This window comes from Psammomys obesus, unplaced genomic scaffold (genome assembly GCF_907164565.1).
Source record: "Psammomys obesus unplaced genomic scaffold, mPsaObe1.curated_primary_1811, whole genome shotgun sequence".
Taxonomy (NCBI): domain Eukaryota; kingdom Metazoa; phylum Chordata; class Mammalia; order Rodentia; family Muridae; genus Psammomys; species Psammomys obesus.
In genome coordinates, this window is record NW_026586816.1 from 3201297 (window position 1) to 3217514 (window position 16218).

The 16218-nt window shown below is 45.5% G+C and overlaps 1 non-coding gene and 1 pseudogene across 1 annotated transcript; both read left to right on the plus strand.

Moving 5' to 3' along the window:
- Positions 1-16218, plus strand: part of LOC129672953 (ganglioside-induced differentiation-associated protein 1-like 1) — a 151054-nt pseudogene that overhangs the window by 86535 nt on the left and 48301 nt on the right.
- On the plus strand, positions 11542-11646 carry LOC129673041 (U6 spliceosomal RNA). The gene has a single exon (XR_008719604.1). It is a non-coding gene; the product is annotated as a U6 spliceosomal RNA (small nuclear RNA).

Genomic DNA, 16218 nt, shown 5'->3' on the forward strand with positions numbered 1-16218 from the left:
AAGTCTAAAAGGAATCCTACAGAAAGTCTAGATTGAAGAAAATAAGAAGAAAGCTGTAAAGATTATTTGTTGGAGAACTGAATTGTTACGGGTTTGGATGTTGTTTCTGCTCCTCTTCCAGGTGTATGACCTAGGAAACTTAATCCTCTTTGGTCATCTACATTGTCATTGTCACTCCTAGCTGTAAGAGAGTCTGAAAAGTATCTCTTGTTCATCTGTTCAAGAGTAAGTTTTAGTTTTGCTTTTACAGAAGAAAAAGCAGGGATATCTGAGTGGCCCGGGAGCCTATTAAGCCATTTGAACTGCAGAGTGCATTTTCTTGAACACACACTGGCCTTGAGGAATAACTCCACAAAAGAAAATCTCTATTTCTTGAAAACAAACAAACAAACACATAGGCTTCTACTCCACCACACACATAGCTCTGCTGATCCCTTAGGTTTGCTCTCCTATCGCAGTGGCTTTTCCCCAAGCCACAAATAGGACCTCGTGTGCGAAGCAGCCAACAGTGATGTAGGAACCAGCCCAGAGGCCGCCGTTTGGAACAGCCTTCCCCTTCATCCTACTTTGCTTTTTTCCTCACTTAGATGGAACCAAAAACAAAAAACCTTTGGTGCTTCACTCAGATACACCCAGTGATGTGCTCCACCTTGCCTAACCTAAGTCCTTTGGAAATGCAGCAAGCGCCTGAACCACACCTGTTTGTGGGAGCAAGTGAGACAGAGCAGAGAGAGCTAGCCTATCAGCATGAGGGAACAGTGTGCCTCATTTCCTGAATCACCCACCCATGGCGACCTTGAAAAACAGAACCACACTTGCGGTGAGTCCAGCTCCTCCCCCTTCTGTGGGGCTCCTCCAGGAAAGCAGAAGGACAGAAAGTGCTACTGTGAGAGGCAAAGCATTAAATATGAGGGTTCCAAATCCTTTCCACAACCATGTCAGCTCATGCTAACTAGTCAGGGAAGGAAGATGATTTATTATGAGCTGTTGCAGAATATATTATGCATGGTAGAGACGAGGAAAGGTCTTTGATATGTATCTGAAAGAGCTTCAAACCCATAAAAGAGATAAATTTTGTACGAAGAGTGTCACAGAGAGGCCCGGAAGAATCTCCAACGTATCTTCATATCATAGGGAATAACAAAGGGCTGCTGCATGCACACAATCCGGGCATTAATTTCACTTAAAGAGCCCGTCATTAGCATATTGATGCACCAACTTCCCATTATGAGCCTCTTGTGCTGTTGGGAAGCAGAAGAGACTCCATGGTCAAGGCCTGCAAGACATGTTTTCTTGATTGATGGTTTCATCTGCTGATCTGATCTCGGGTTCTTTCCTTCTCTGCATCCTTGGCCACAGTCTGAGCACAACAAACTGCTTCTGGCTTTTGTCTTAATTCCTACCTTCTACCAAGTGTCTAAGAACACTGCTTTTGTAGCCAGGGACATGAATGAGGTTTGGTTTTGATTGTTTATTTGTTTATTTGTTTGTTTGTTTTAACTTCAGCCTCATCTTCAGGTTGTTCAAGAGTTTGCAAGCAGTCTTTCTGCATCTGTCCAGTATTCCTCCTCTGGCCAGGCTGCAGGTAAGAGCTCTCTGGGAGTCAAGCACCATTCTCTGGCACACAGCCAGTTACTGCACCAACAAAATATTTGTCAAGAATGCTTCTTGAATTATGGTTTCTGGCTCCAGGTGGCTGCTACTGTTTAAATTAGGCTGTACCTAATTATGGTTTTATTTGCCTTAATAAAGAGATATCCAAGTGTGCAGAGACTTGTATACAAAACAATAATAACAATGATAACAGTAAAGTGACTCTCTAAACAGCTGCAATTAAGGCATCTGTTGTTAATTGTGTTAATTAACCTTCCCCACCAAGCAGCTGATGAGGTTTCCACAACAGGAAGAGAAAGATGATTCCCAGAAGCTCCAGGTAAGTAGCCTGCTGGTGAGCACAGGCTCTAGACTTCCTGTGATTTCCAATGCGTTTCTACTAGGCTACTAGTGACACAGGGATGGGCACCTCACTGCCTTCACACAGGACAGGTGCCCCCACATGGCCAAAGCTCCTGTAAAAGCCTAGCAGGATAACTGAAGCTCACTGAGAAGTGAGAACCAGACCAATGAGATGCCAATCCTAGAAACACCAGCAGTACCATGAGGACACTGATTCAGCCTGGTCCTTATGTTTCTAACTCTAGCAGGGTCTGTAGAGCAGGAGCTTCCTGCCTTGCCCAAGGCATGGCGTCTCCACTTAGAAAAGTGGAACAGGAGGCTTTGGTGGGATAGGATGTTCACACATCTGCCCCCTTTCCAGGGCATTTTTCACGGTTAATATCACAGCCTCACGAGCTCTGAAATATCCAGCTGACTGTGATAGTCTTGGTCCAGATCTGAGGGAGACAGCACGGCCACCGCATCCTCACTGAGAGATCGTACGGGTCACACGGATCACCTTTACTTCACTGTAGCACGTTGACTCCATAATGCAGCACTCGGCTTCCTAGAATACTTCCTTTCTCACAGACGAGCTTGCAGCCAATCCATCATTTAAAGCAGATAGAAGACGGAATACTATTAGGCTCTAAAGAAAAAGAGTCAAAAAAATCTTCAGGAAAATGGATGGATTTCAAATGTATAATAAGTGGGATCATAAATCTTAGAATGAAGAAAACACCGGGTCTCCCTCATATTCAGAACCTAGCCAATAATTTATGTATGTATTGGGTACAGCATAAGATGTAGAAAAGAGAACAATTAAGGCTAAATGTTAGGGGATGGGAAGGATTGAATGTAGTTAACGAACATGAATTATGTAAAAGGATATAAAGCCAAATGTGTTTTCATTCTTACTATGTCATGGATTTTCAGATTTCATAGTAAATAAGTGAATGAAAATATATTTGACAATATAAGTGTAAAATCCAATGTGAAGATCCACAGCTTTGGAATATAAATTAACTTTTAAAACGAAGAAACTGATGCACCAGAGGACCATGCATGCTGAGGACCTCGACCCTTCTGCTCAGATGTGGCCTATTGGCAGCTCAGTCTCCATGTGGATCTCTGAGGGAGGGGAGCAGGGGCTGCTTCTAGCATGGACTCAGTTGACTGCTCTTTGATCACTCACCCTTGGTGATGCAGCCTTGCCAGGCCACAGAGGAAGAGGATCCAAGCAGTCCTAATGAGACTTAACAAGCTAGGGGCAGGTGGCAATAGTGGAGAACTCCCCCTTTCAGTGGGCTAGGGAAGGGGATGAGGAGAAGAGGGAGGAAGGGTGGGACTGGGGAAGTTGAGGGAAGGGGCTTCAATCAGGATATATAATAAATTGTGAAGAAAAAAGTAAAAATTAAAAAAATTTAAATAAAAATAAATGAATAAAAAGAAGAGAAGAAAGAGAAGAAGGGGGAGGAGAAAATGTCTTTCTGATTAACGCCCTAGGAATTTCCCATCCTGCTCTAGAAGGCTGCTTAGTTCTCCTGCTGGGTGAAATAAACTCAACCACATCTAAGCCACACTCTCAAGCCTCAAGTGGTAGAAGCTTTGGAGTCAACTGAGTAGGGCTCAAGTCTCCTCACTTATAAAACACTGGGCAGCACAGCCAGAACCCCTCCAGATCCCTGAGAGGGTTAAGTCAGTGAGTCTCTGCCCACAGGAAGCTCCTAGGCCCATACCTGGTGCACGGTGAGTACAAAGCACACATTGTTATTCCCTCCCAAAAATGTAAAGTTTATGCACAATTCACCAAGTACTCTTGTCATTCAGAAGATGCTCCATAATGCCTAAGAGCACCTTGGTGCCAATCACTGAAATCATTTTTGCTCTCGGCTCACATCACCAGCTGCATTAAAAGTGTCCTTTCTCATGTCCCCAATGCTTCAGGTCACATTGCTTGTCCACATAAAAGCCCATTCGAGAATCATTATAACCCAAGCAGCTTTCAGACCAGCAGCACATCTCTTTGGAAAGGTCCAGGAAAGGTCACACAGAAGTGCCCCAAAGCCTTGTTCTCCTCCTGAGGTCAAAGATCCACCTGTGATAATTAGCCACATTGGTTCCAGACCCGACTGTGTTGGTGTCTCCACAAGACCAGACAAAACCCTTCGACATGCCACAGGAAAAGGTGTCACTGACTTCTGCTCTCTAGTCGAAAAGCCACCTCTGAAAGCTTCGTGGAAAACTCCACTCATTAGCTGATTTCCACAGGAAAAAACGATGCCTCAAAAGGCTGTTGACAACCGTGGTAGCCATGGTGCGAACTTATCCTTATCTTTCATTACCAAGCTTTTATTAGAGAAAGAAAAATATAGGCCTTTGTTTTCACAGACACAACCACCCAGAAAGCTTTCATACTGAGAGGCACACGATAAAGACAGACACACTTACTGCAAGACGGTTGATATACTTGAAGGCGCTATGCAATCACCCTGCTCTGCCCGTGTAAAGTCACGTTTCCCTTGCTAGTGCTATCAGGCAGCTTCTGTTAGCTGCAGGAGAGAGCTATGCAGTCCCAGGTTTAAAAAAATAGCATGTGTTCGTTGAATGTCAATCTTATTTCATCCTGCCCTAACTGACACAAGATTTTTCACCTGTCCAAAAGTTCATTTCCTTTCTTAAGGCAGAAGTTGATTTATATTTATATATTTATATTTGGCAGATAGAGCTGGATGGGGTGCCACATGCCTGTCATACCAGAACTCAGGAGGCAACAGCAGGAAGATATCTAACTTGAGACCAACCTGGCTACATAGCAAGTCCAAGGCAAGCCTATTCTTCATAGCAAGACTCTTTCAGAAGAGTGGGGGAGAGAAGTAAAGAGGCAAGGGGGGAGAAAGGGAGGGAGAAAACGGGATAGGGAAGGGAGGGGAGGGAGAGGAGGACAGACAGGCTACCTGGCAGATACGGTAATTGACAAAAACAGATGCAAACTGACAAATACGTTGCTGAGTCAGTGCACACCTCCTTGCCTAGTTACGTCGGCAAAAATGTCTAATAACATGACAAGAATAACCCAGGTTATTCCTGCTTTGTGAGTGACACACTCTGTAAGGTCTTTTACGTTAGTTAACCATACAAATGGTTAAAAGGACATGTCTTTCAGAGAAAAAAAATGAATTTCCAGGTTTCTCATCAAAAATCAAACTTGGGGTCCCAGTAGGGTCATCAAAGGATGGGTCACAGTGGGAGTAAGGCTGAGGCCAACCTGAAGGCTTGCAGGTCCAAGCAGAATCAGCGTCTGGGAGGTGTGCTGTCCCGATAGAGCTGCCGCCTGGCCTCCTACACCCTACCTGGCTTTGAGGGGACAATCGCTTTGGAAAGCTGGAGGCAATGAACAGTTTGTTTGGGAGAATACAGAGTATTAAATAGTAACACTGCAATCTTCATTCACTGTGGATTCTGAATACTCACTAAAGTATATTTATAACCTCCAAGTCAGGGCACTCAAGATTTCCCCAGTAGCTCAAATGCACATATGGATGAAAATCTTGAGCTACCCAAAGCTCCCAGCTCAGCTGAGAGTGAAGAAAGCAGTTCTGATGCCTTGGTCCAGATCTCACATACAATTGAGAATGAATCCTTTCTATGGTCCAGTTTAGTGGGTCACAGATTTTACATTTTCATTGGGGCATTTGTTGACCAAAATGGCCCCAAGCATGGAGTCCAAGTGCTGCCTAGTATCCCCAAGCACAAGAGACTGTGCCTCACAGGAAGGCCGTTAGAGGTGCTTTGCTTAGTGTGCGTTACAATACCGTCGGCCACGAGTGCAAGGCCAAAGAGTTAACAGTATGTGAGGCTCGAGGCATCTTTCAACCACACGCCTGAAACTAGACTCAAGTGTTGATAGGATGACAACATGGAATACTGGTGATGTCTTTCCCTTAGGAGTTAGGCTTCCACCTTTACTGGGTCCAAGGCTACACTGCAAGAGCTACGCCAGCTAACATATGGAACAGGAAACAGTGATTACCCTGTGTGGTTTCAGGATGTCAAGCTGCAGGACTGAGCCAATGAAAGAATTAAGGGTGAACAGTCCATCTTTTATTTCTCTGTGCACAAAGAGAACCAAAGATGTCCCAACTTTTAGGTCAGTTTTGAGTCTGCCCTGACCTTCCAGTGAGCCCCCTCTTGTACTGTCCTGTGTGTGCCAGATACTCTACTGCATCTGAGCCCACTCAAACCCTCCTTCATCTTTGCCTGTGCCCTGCTTTCTTGTCTGAAAAGCCAGGTCTTTTCAGTAACCCAGAGGAGAGTGGACAAAACCATCTAATGAGGAGTGGCAGCCAACTCACATTGAAAAAGAGCAGAAAGTCTTGTGAACACTGCGGCACCCATTGTTAGAAAACACAAACTATTCTTCTTGGTGGTGGTATTCAAATGTGTTAAAACTGCCCCAGCTGAGCTGATGCCCTCTCATGGGCCATGAGGGTAGTGTGGGAACAGGAAAGATTCTCATCCCTCACTGCATGTGGCAGGTGGGAGAGCTGGCCCATCCCTCACCTGGACAGTGCTGGAGAGCTGGTCCTGGTGGCATGGGTGCTGGAGAGCTGACACCGACAGCATGAGAGCTGGTTCTGCCCCTCACCTCAGCAAAGCAGGAGAGCTGGCGCTGGTGGCTCAGTGAAAAGAGAGCTGGCAGGTTGAACAGCACAGCCACCCCCCAGGCTGAGATCCAAGGCCTTGAAGATGACCCACCTCAATATCTACCTCATCTATGAGCTGCTGGAGCATGTGAAAGGGACAGTTCTGCAGAACCAAAGCTGCAGGATCTCCATGACATAGGGCAGTAGCAGAATATCTGAGAGGAGTCCAGTAAGGATCCAATATTGATGTTGTAGCAGAAGCCAGAGGCTCCAAAGCAGACCAGTGACTCACTGCAATGAATATTTGTAAGTAAAGCTGTTTGGGAAAAAGGGTGCACTGTGGGGCACACTGTGCCACACGGCAGCTTCTACGGCAAGATGGTTTTACTGTTGTTTTTAATGTAATTTTTATTTTTTGTTATTTTGTTTTATTTTTGTGGGTTTGGAGGGGAGGTTGCAAGGACAGAGGATAGATATGGGGGTAGGGAGATGAGTGGGATTGGGGTGCACAATGTGAAATTTACAAAGAATCCATGAAAAATTTAACAACCTGCCCCAGCAGCAGGTAGAGTTGGTGGCCTGCCCACGGGCCAAGGAGATGGCTTAATGTCATAACAGAATGGAGTCCTTGAACCCTGTGGCCCAAGGCCAAATTCTAGTCCTCCATAGGTCATTCCTTCCAGTTTTTTTTTTCTTCAATATTTAAGATGGTGTTTGTGCCCATTTGGGTGGGAAGTTGCAGAGATTCAGTAACATTTTCCAAACCTTCTTCAGATGTCACCAAGTGTCTTAGTGGTTTTATTGCTGTGAAGAGACACCATGACCATGACAACAACTCTTATAAAGGAAAACATTTAATTGGGGCTGGCTTACAGTTCCAGAGGTTTAGTCCATTGTCATCATGGTGGGAAGCATGGCCACATAGAGGCAGATATGGTGCTGGAGAAGGAGCTGAGAGTTCAACATCTTAATACTCAGATATGAGGAGACTGTCACACTGGGTGTGGCTGGAGCATATGAGACCCCAGAGCCTTCCTCCACAGTGACACACTTCTTCCAACAAGACCACACCTCCTAACAGTGCCGTACCCTATGGGCCAACCATTCAAGCACATGAGCCTATGGGAGCTACACCTACTCACACCATCACACTAAGGAAAGCTCACTTCCAACAGTTGTACTTTTAGTAACTTCACAAGCTCAGAACCTTCAGCTTTAGCAAGTAGCCAAAGGCCTATCAATGCACTGAAATAAGCCTTGGGTGTGTGCTCTGCAGAGAGCAGGAACCCTTGCGCATGCTGGCCACCTGCAGGCACTGCCCACTCTGTCTCTCCTTACCAATCATAATGTAAATGTTTGAGTGGCCTGGGTTTTGGTTTGGTTTAGTTTTTACCACCAACCAAGGATTGAAATCAAACATCTTCAATTTTGTTTCTTCATTTCCTTTCCAAATGTGATGAAACTTTATCACTGGAGCCAATTTGGACAACCTTAATATTGGAGATGCCTTACCCAAATGCTGGGATCAGATTTGAGACTTTAGATCAATGGCTCTCAACCTTTCTAATGCTGTAACCCTTTAATACAGTTTTTTCTGTTGCGGTAAGCTCCCAGCCATAAAATTACTCCATTACTACTTCATAACTGTAATTTTGCTACAGTTATGAATCATAACCTGATATTCAGGATATTTATATGTGATCCTGTGGGCATCACACCCCACAGATTGAGAACCCCTGCCTTAGAGTATTTGCACAGATATCATGAAATATGTTAAGGGTGGGAGCCAAGCATAAACTATGTTTAAACATTATGTTTTATTTGCAACTCCATGGAGCTTGAAGGTAACTTTAGATAGGATTTTTAGTTCAGACATGACACGGCAATGACCCATTGTGAGACCAGTGTGGAAATCTCCACCATGGCTTCATGTCGTGGGCAAAACGTTCTGAATTTTAGAATATTGCGGACTTTGTGTTTTCAATTTAAAGATGTTCCAGCTCTATAAAATGAAGATTCAAAAAAAAAAAAAAAGTTCGGTATGAGTATATAACAGGGTTCTGTTTCAGGGTTGATTTTCTTTAAAATATGCTGAGATTTAATGATCAGATTTTTAAGAGAAATGAAAAGACATGGGGGAGTGCTTGCTGATGTGGCCTCTGCCTACAAGGTCAGGCATTCATTGTTCACAGGGCAGGTATTGTGCTGAGCTTTGAGACAATGAAGTTGCCCAGACATAGTGTGACCCTCTCCATGGTTGAGAAAGAGGGAGATAGAAGAAAGCCTGGTAAAATGTGGCACAAGGCACGTTTGGGTTGTTCTTTGGACTGAAGGTAGCTGTACTTCTATTGAGGCCTCTGAACAGAAGAGGGCAGGACAAACAGAAACGTCACACTAAGCTGGCCACACTTAGGAGTCCACACTTACGGGTTCGAGCTGGCTACTTGATGAATATGGCGTGTAAGAAGGCCGAAAAGATCATGTGGCTAAAAGATTGGAGGACAGAGCATTAGAGATACCAAAGAAACACAGCACCCAGGCTCCTGCAGTGTTCTCTGCCACCAAATATTCTTCCTCTGCAATGGTTCTTGTGACATCAGTGGCCAGGGGAGGGACAACGTGGCAGAGAAGGAAGATAAGGTTGCTTGCTGGTGTTCAGTTGAAGTTGTACCACAAAAATGTCTTAAAGCAGCCCTCAGAGATTCCATCTTTTCACTTACCTCATTGGTAAATAGCATAATACACGAAGCTTCCAGGGTTAGAGAAGATGAAGTATGTCGTACCAGTAGAGACTGCCAAGGCATGTAGAAAGGCAACCAGAAATTGAGCTAGAATTCTACTATTGGGAAATCCCTGGATTAGAGATTTGTTCAATTTTTTGCTCACATATAAATAATCTTGGGTAGAGTACAAAACAACCATTAATAGTGATGGCCTCCATGAAGAACTGTGCGGCTGGAAGACAGAAAGGAAGAGGAGAGAAGATGAGGGGACTTTGCTTACACCCTTTCATTCATTCCCTCTAAATTTTGAGCCATATAAAAGTGTTATTTATTTTTCCAAATTGAAAATAAAATGTGCCCATGGCAGTTCAGTGTCCAAGTGGGTTACATAGTAATGGGAAGAGGGACTGCTTCTGACACGAACTGATTGGCCTGCTCTTTGATCACCTCCCCCTGAGGGGGGAGCAACCTTACCAGGCCACAGAAGATGACAATGCAGCCACTCCTGATGGGATCTGATAGACTAAGATCAGAAGGAAGGAGAGGAGGACCTCCCCTATCAGTGGACTTGGGGAGGGGCATGTGTGAAGAAGGGGGAGGGAAGGTGGGATTGGGAGGGGAGGAGGGAGGGGTTTATGGGGGGAATACAAAATGAATAAAGTGTAATTAATAAAAAAAAAAGAAAGAATAAAAATCAAATTTAAAACTCCAGAGCCAGAATGTGACTACCGGTAAAAACAACGTGGCGATTTCCCAATATCTCCCCCACAACTTGGTCCTGAGCTTATAAAGTGTCCTGTTTCTAACCTCCTTTTCACAAGACTGCATTTCAGCCTCAGGTTTCTGGCTCACATGAAAGATGAATAAGCCTGCATGACTGTTCTAGAGAAAAACTCCCTCGTGTGAACAAAGTCCCACGTGTAAGGAGTTCTCATAATGGGGAAACAGTGGGAGCAATCAAAATGTCCACCAGTGGAAGACACAGCAAATGAACCAGCTGTGTTGTTTTATTCTCATTAATGACAAACAAGTCGCCTGGAAAGAGGGAGCCTAACTGAGGAATTGCCTCCATCAGATTGGCCTGTGGAAATACCTGTGGAGCATTTTCTTAATTAATGATTAATGTGAGAAGCCCTAGCCCACTGTAGGTGGTGCCAGCCCTGGGCAGGTGGTCCTGGGTTGTATAAAAAAGCCAGCTGAAAAGAGGATGGACATCAGAAGAAGAAGAAATCAGGAAACAACCTAGGAACCTGCCACAGAGGGCCTCTGAAAGCCTCTGCCCTGCAGACTATCAAAGCAGACGCTGAGACTTATGGCCAACTGATGGGATCTAATGTAAGAAGTGGGAAATAGTAGGTTATGGAGAGGACAGGAACCCCCCAAGGAGAACAACAGAACCAGAAAATTTAAATACAGGGGTCTTCCCAGAGACCCATACTCCAACCAAATACCAGGCATGGAGATAACCTAGAACCCCTGCGCAGATGTAGCCCATGGCAGTTTAGTGTCTAAGTGAGTTGCATAGTAATGGGAAGAGGGACTGCCTCTGACACAATCTGATAGGCCTGCTCTTTGATCACCTCCCCCTAAGGGGAGAGCAGTCTTACCAGGCCACAGAAGATGACAATGCAGCCACTCCTGATGTGATCTGATAGACTAGGATCAGAAGGAAGGAGAGGAGGACCTTCCCTATCAGTGGACTTGGGGAGGGGCATGCATGAAGAAGGGGAAGGGAGGGTGGGATCAGGAGGGGAGGAGGGAGGGGCTTATGGAGGGATACAAAGTGAATAAAGTGTAAAGAAGAAGAAGAAGAAGAAGAAGAAGAAGAAGAAGAAGAAGAAGAAGAAGAAGAAGAAGAAGAAGAAGAAGAAGAAGAAGAAGAAGCCAGCTGAGCAAAGCATGGAGAGCAAGTCAGTGAGCAGTATTTCTCCATGGCCTCTGTCTCAGTTCCTGCCTCCTGGTTCCTGCCTCGAGTTCTTGTGGCTTTCTTCAATGATGGATTATGACCCTTAAACTCAAATAAAGCCTTTCTTCTCCCTACATGTTGGCTTTGTCAGTGTCTTATCACAGTAGCAGGAAGGACACAAGCTCATTAGCACTATGCCCAACTTAGATAATTGGATCCCTTTTATATATGGAAACCTTGTGTCTGTTACTATACACACACACATAAATACATTATAAATACAAATAGATAGCCTATATAAAATAAATACAGTATAAGACTTGATTAATTGTACTTGCTTTGACAGTACAATACTAAAATTAGAATGATACAGAGAAGATTAGCATGGTCCCTGCCCGAGGATGACAGGCAAATACGTGAATCATTCCTTACTTTTGGAAACAACCTAGATGTCCCTCAACCAAAGAATAGATAAAGAAATGGTGGTACAGCCACACAGTGGAATACTATTCAGCTATTAAAAATAAGAACATCATGAAATTTGCAGGCAAATGGATGGAGCTGGAAAAGATTATCCTGAGTGAGAAAACCCAGGCCCAGAAAGACATGTATGGTATATACTCACTCATAAGAGAATATTAGGCATACAATATGGGTTAACCATACTGCAATCCATAGGCCTAAATAAGCTAAGTAACAAGAAGGACCCTAGGGAAGATGCTCAATCTTCATTCAGAAGGGCAAATAGAATAGATACCAGAAGCGGACGAAGAGAGGAAATATTAGAGCCTTCCATAGATGTTCTCTGAAAAACTCGACCCAGCAGAGGATTGAAGCAGATGCTGAGATTCACAGCCAAACTTTGGGCAGAGTGCAGGGAGTCTTACAGAAGAGTAGGGGAATAGAAGGACCTGGGGAGGACAGGAGCTCAACAAGAAAAACAACAGAGCCAACAAATCTGGACCCAGGTGGGGGGAGGGGAGGGCCTGTGGAGACTGAAGCATAGGGAGGAACCAGGCCTCCTTCTCAGATGTAGCCAATAGCTACTCAGTCTTCATGTGGGTAACCTAGTATGGGGACCAAGGGCTGTCTCTATCATGAACTTTGTTGCCTGCTCTTTGATCACTTTTCCACTGGTGGGGGGGGGGGACTTCCCAGGCCACAGAGGAAGAGGATGCAGGCAGTCCTGAAGAGACTTGATAGTCTAGGGTCAATTGGCAAAGGAGAAGCCCCCCCCCCTTTCTGAGAAATAGGAGACAGGGATGGGGGAAAGAGCGAGGGAGGTTGAGACAGGAGGAGATGAGTGAGGGGGCTACAATCGGGTTGTGAAATGAATAAATTAATTTTAAAAAACAAAAAAAAATTAATCATCCAGTGGTCCACACCTTTAATACCAGAACTTGGGAAGTAGAGGCAGCTGGATTTCTGTGAGTTTGAGGCCAGCCTGATTTACAGAGTGAATTCCAGGACAACCAAGGCTACAGAGAGAACCCTGCCTCAAAAAGAAAGAAACAAACACAGAAATTAATCTAATATATTATATTTATGACACTTATAGTTATACAATTAAATTTTATTGCATGTATCAAATATAAGAGTATTTTATGTAACATTTTAAACTACCTTTAAATTTACAAACATTTGTATATGTATATATATATGTATATAATATGACCAGGAATGGTGACATACACTCTTAATCCCAGCACTCAGGAGGCAGAGGGAGGCAGATCTTTGTGAGTTAAGGGCAGCCTGGCGATGTGAGGCCAAGTTTGAAGCCAACCAGGGCTGCACAGAGAGACTCCGTCTCAATATATATAGTACATACATACAAACATACAAACATGCGAACATGCATACCTACACACAGACATACAAAAATATCTAACAAACATTATGGTTACATATAAGACGTGGTTCGTGTGCATGAATGAAACATGTCTGTGTCTACCTATCTACATTTCCATCTGCACATACAGAAATTAATATGTAATAGATACATTGGGCAATGAAGAGTTGTGGAAACACCTGTAAGCGGACAGTAAGATGAACAAGAGTGAAGAAAACGCAGCTTGAAGCTGTTACTCTTTAGAGCTCTCACGCAGACCGAGTTAAATACTGAAGCATTCTCTTGGCGCCAGCACGACAGGCGTCTGCCGCTAGAGGGCGCAGGAGATTGACAAATCGTTCTGAGGAGCAGATGCTCCTTTGGGGGTTCCAAGGGGCCGGTGACCGCTCACAGCTGGGCCGCAAGTGGCAGAAGCCTGACCCCTCCGGGCTAGTGGGAACCTGGGTCACTCATCTGACCGCTGTCCCCGGGCCTCAGGAGCGAGTCTGCTGTTCCAGTGCCGAACACGGAGGAGGAGGCCCTGAGAAATTCGCGTGGGCGTTTGTGGGTTCTCAGTGCCAGCAGAGAAAAGGCCTGGCCTCTGCGGCTGGAAGAAAAAGACTGTATTTCTGAAGCGCCCCAAGTTCAGCCTGAACCGCAGGCTAGCAACACTGTCTGTAGTCACGGGCCCTAGCCCCTGACTGTCCGGCCTGCGGTACGGCCTGCGTCTGGAGACACGTGCCCAAGATTTTCCCTAACTCGTGTGTTGTGTTCACTTTTCTTTCTCCTTGATACTGCATGGAGAAACGTTTTAAGGTTGAAAGTGAGTTTATACTCTCTGTGGCCTTCATTTCAAGATAAGAGTGCAATTATTACGTAATGTTTGTGTAGTAAATTGTGTATGTGTGTCTCCTAAGTGATCCTGAGCCTCACATAGTGACAGCCCCTGTGTTCCAGCTACCCAGAAGACTGAGGTTGAGAGGGCTTAAACCCGGAAGTTCAAGGCCAGCCTAAAGAGAACAGCAAGTTGTGGTCTTAAATTTTGTCGTTGTTGACTGGGCGCGTTGCTCCTAATGTAATTTCCTGCTGGAGCGGGGGGCTTTCGTCTGCGCTGGACCAGGTCACCCGGCAATTTTAAGCACCACTACCTGAGGCCCACAGACAGAGCATCCCACTGAAATTGGGCTGGGCCGCAGTCAGGGAATTGGGATGGTTGTTCTGATGAAGCCGTGTTCTCTAGAGACTTGCAAACAGGCAGCCCTATGTTCTGTGGCACTCTGTGTACAGCATAGGATCCTCCCACACTAGAAACCACCCCCACCTGAGTCTCGGAGGCCCCACTGTCTGTATTCCATCCCCAGTGGGTTATTCCTAACACATTTAAAGAAAGCTTTTAATGAGACTTTTACAGTAGACGGATCCCGAAGGCAGGGGTGTAAGAGAAATGACCTTTTTACAAAACACTTTCCCCAGAAACCCAAATTTTAGATGTTTTGTTTTTTTGTTTTTTTTTTTTTAATTTTAAGGAAAAAAGTATTCGCTCTCTGAATTAGAAAAAACTCTCTGAGTTAGAAAAAGAAGTCTCCCCGTGTTATTGTTTTGTTTTTGAGACTGGGTCTCACTCCGTGGCCTAGGCTGGCTTTCTCCTGCCTCAGTTCCTGGCTGGCTGCAATTACAGGTGTTTACCACCAAGCCAGGCTCCTGCATCATGTTATAATTCCTCTCGGCAGTCACTGCCATGGTCTAGCAGAGAGCGCTTGTGGGAGCACCTGTGGCGGAAGTCCTAGCAGTAACCGTCCCAGCTGTGCCAAGAAGAGGCAGCAGTTTGTGGGTTTGCCGCACATGTACGTGGAGTAAAGTGTGAGTTTTGTTCTGCGTATACACTGGACATGCTCGAGTCAGCTAGTCAGCATGGAATCAGTTCCTGTAGTGAGCGCCCTCAAGAGCCCCTCTTCTGACTGCCTTGGGACACAGTACACTGTGGCTCACTGTGTTGCCCACCCTGTGTCCCCGAACACTGAAACTCCAGCCACTGAGCTGTTACATTGTGTCCTGGGAGCTACACTTTCAAAGGGTCTCTAAGTGATGATAGTTTCACATGCTAAAGCTTTGGCCTGCCTGGATTCTTACACAAACATGCACATCAGACTCACAACCTGAATTTTGAAAACAAACTGTTACACAGAGTTTCATAAGGCCATTTACAGGAAAGTGCGTGATGTGCTTTGAGCATATTCCCCTCCTGACCCCACTATCCTCCTCCTTCTCCCGTCCCCTCCCACTTGTCCCCAAACAGTTTCATTCCCAGTTTCAGGCCATCAATACCTGTGTGGGCTTACGTACCTAGGACCCGGGAAAGAAGAAAGCAGTGTTTGTACTTCCGAGACCGCCTTATTTTTTGGCTTACCAGAGAAGTCTCCTCAGTTAACTTGCGACCCAGGCCCTGCTTTTCATTCTTTTAGCAAACAAGTGCATCTTTAGGACCCCAACAGCCTGCGAGGCTCAGGCACTCTGCGGTGGAGACGCTGGGCTCCAGATAAGCCTACGACAAGAGAGCCCCATGCTGTGTTGATCGAGTGCCACTGCCCGACAAAAGAAAACTCCTGGGCCCCTCACATCAGCTCCCTCTCTCTGAACACCACCACCAGCCCTGAATTTGGCCAAAGCCCTCACAAGATGATGGAGTTCCCTGCCTCTCCAGCCAGCTCTCCTTGTCCTCCCACCCAGGGAGGCTCAGCCCTTTGGCACAGAAGCAGTAGAGGCCATTCATGCTTCAGTGATGCCAGCTTCCTCCGAATCCATTCTGCCCCTTGGCATCTGACACCCCTACAATGGCAGAACTGCAGGAGAAAAAGGGTGACTGCCAAGCAAGGCAGAATGCCAGGTCTTGTCCAGGCATGCCCAAAGATGGCCACCTCCAGGGTCCTGCAGTTGTAAGGTCCCATTTTACACTCCTAACAGCTTTGCAAGCAGAATTACGTTGATGTAAATACAGCAACTCGTGCATTGCAGGTGTGTTACCGGCTGAATTCACAATGTGAACGTATTATACAGATGTGCCCGTCTCTAGAGGTGTCGCCCCATTCATACAACCACATCTCCTGAATAGACAGCCTGGCACTGCTCAAATCAATGAGGCCCCCTTCCGTGCCACCTGCTGCACATCACCACATTCCTAAC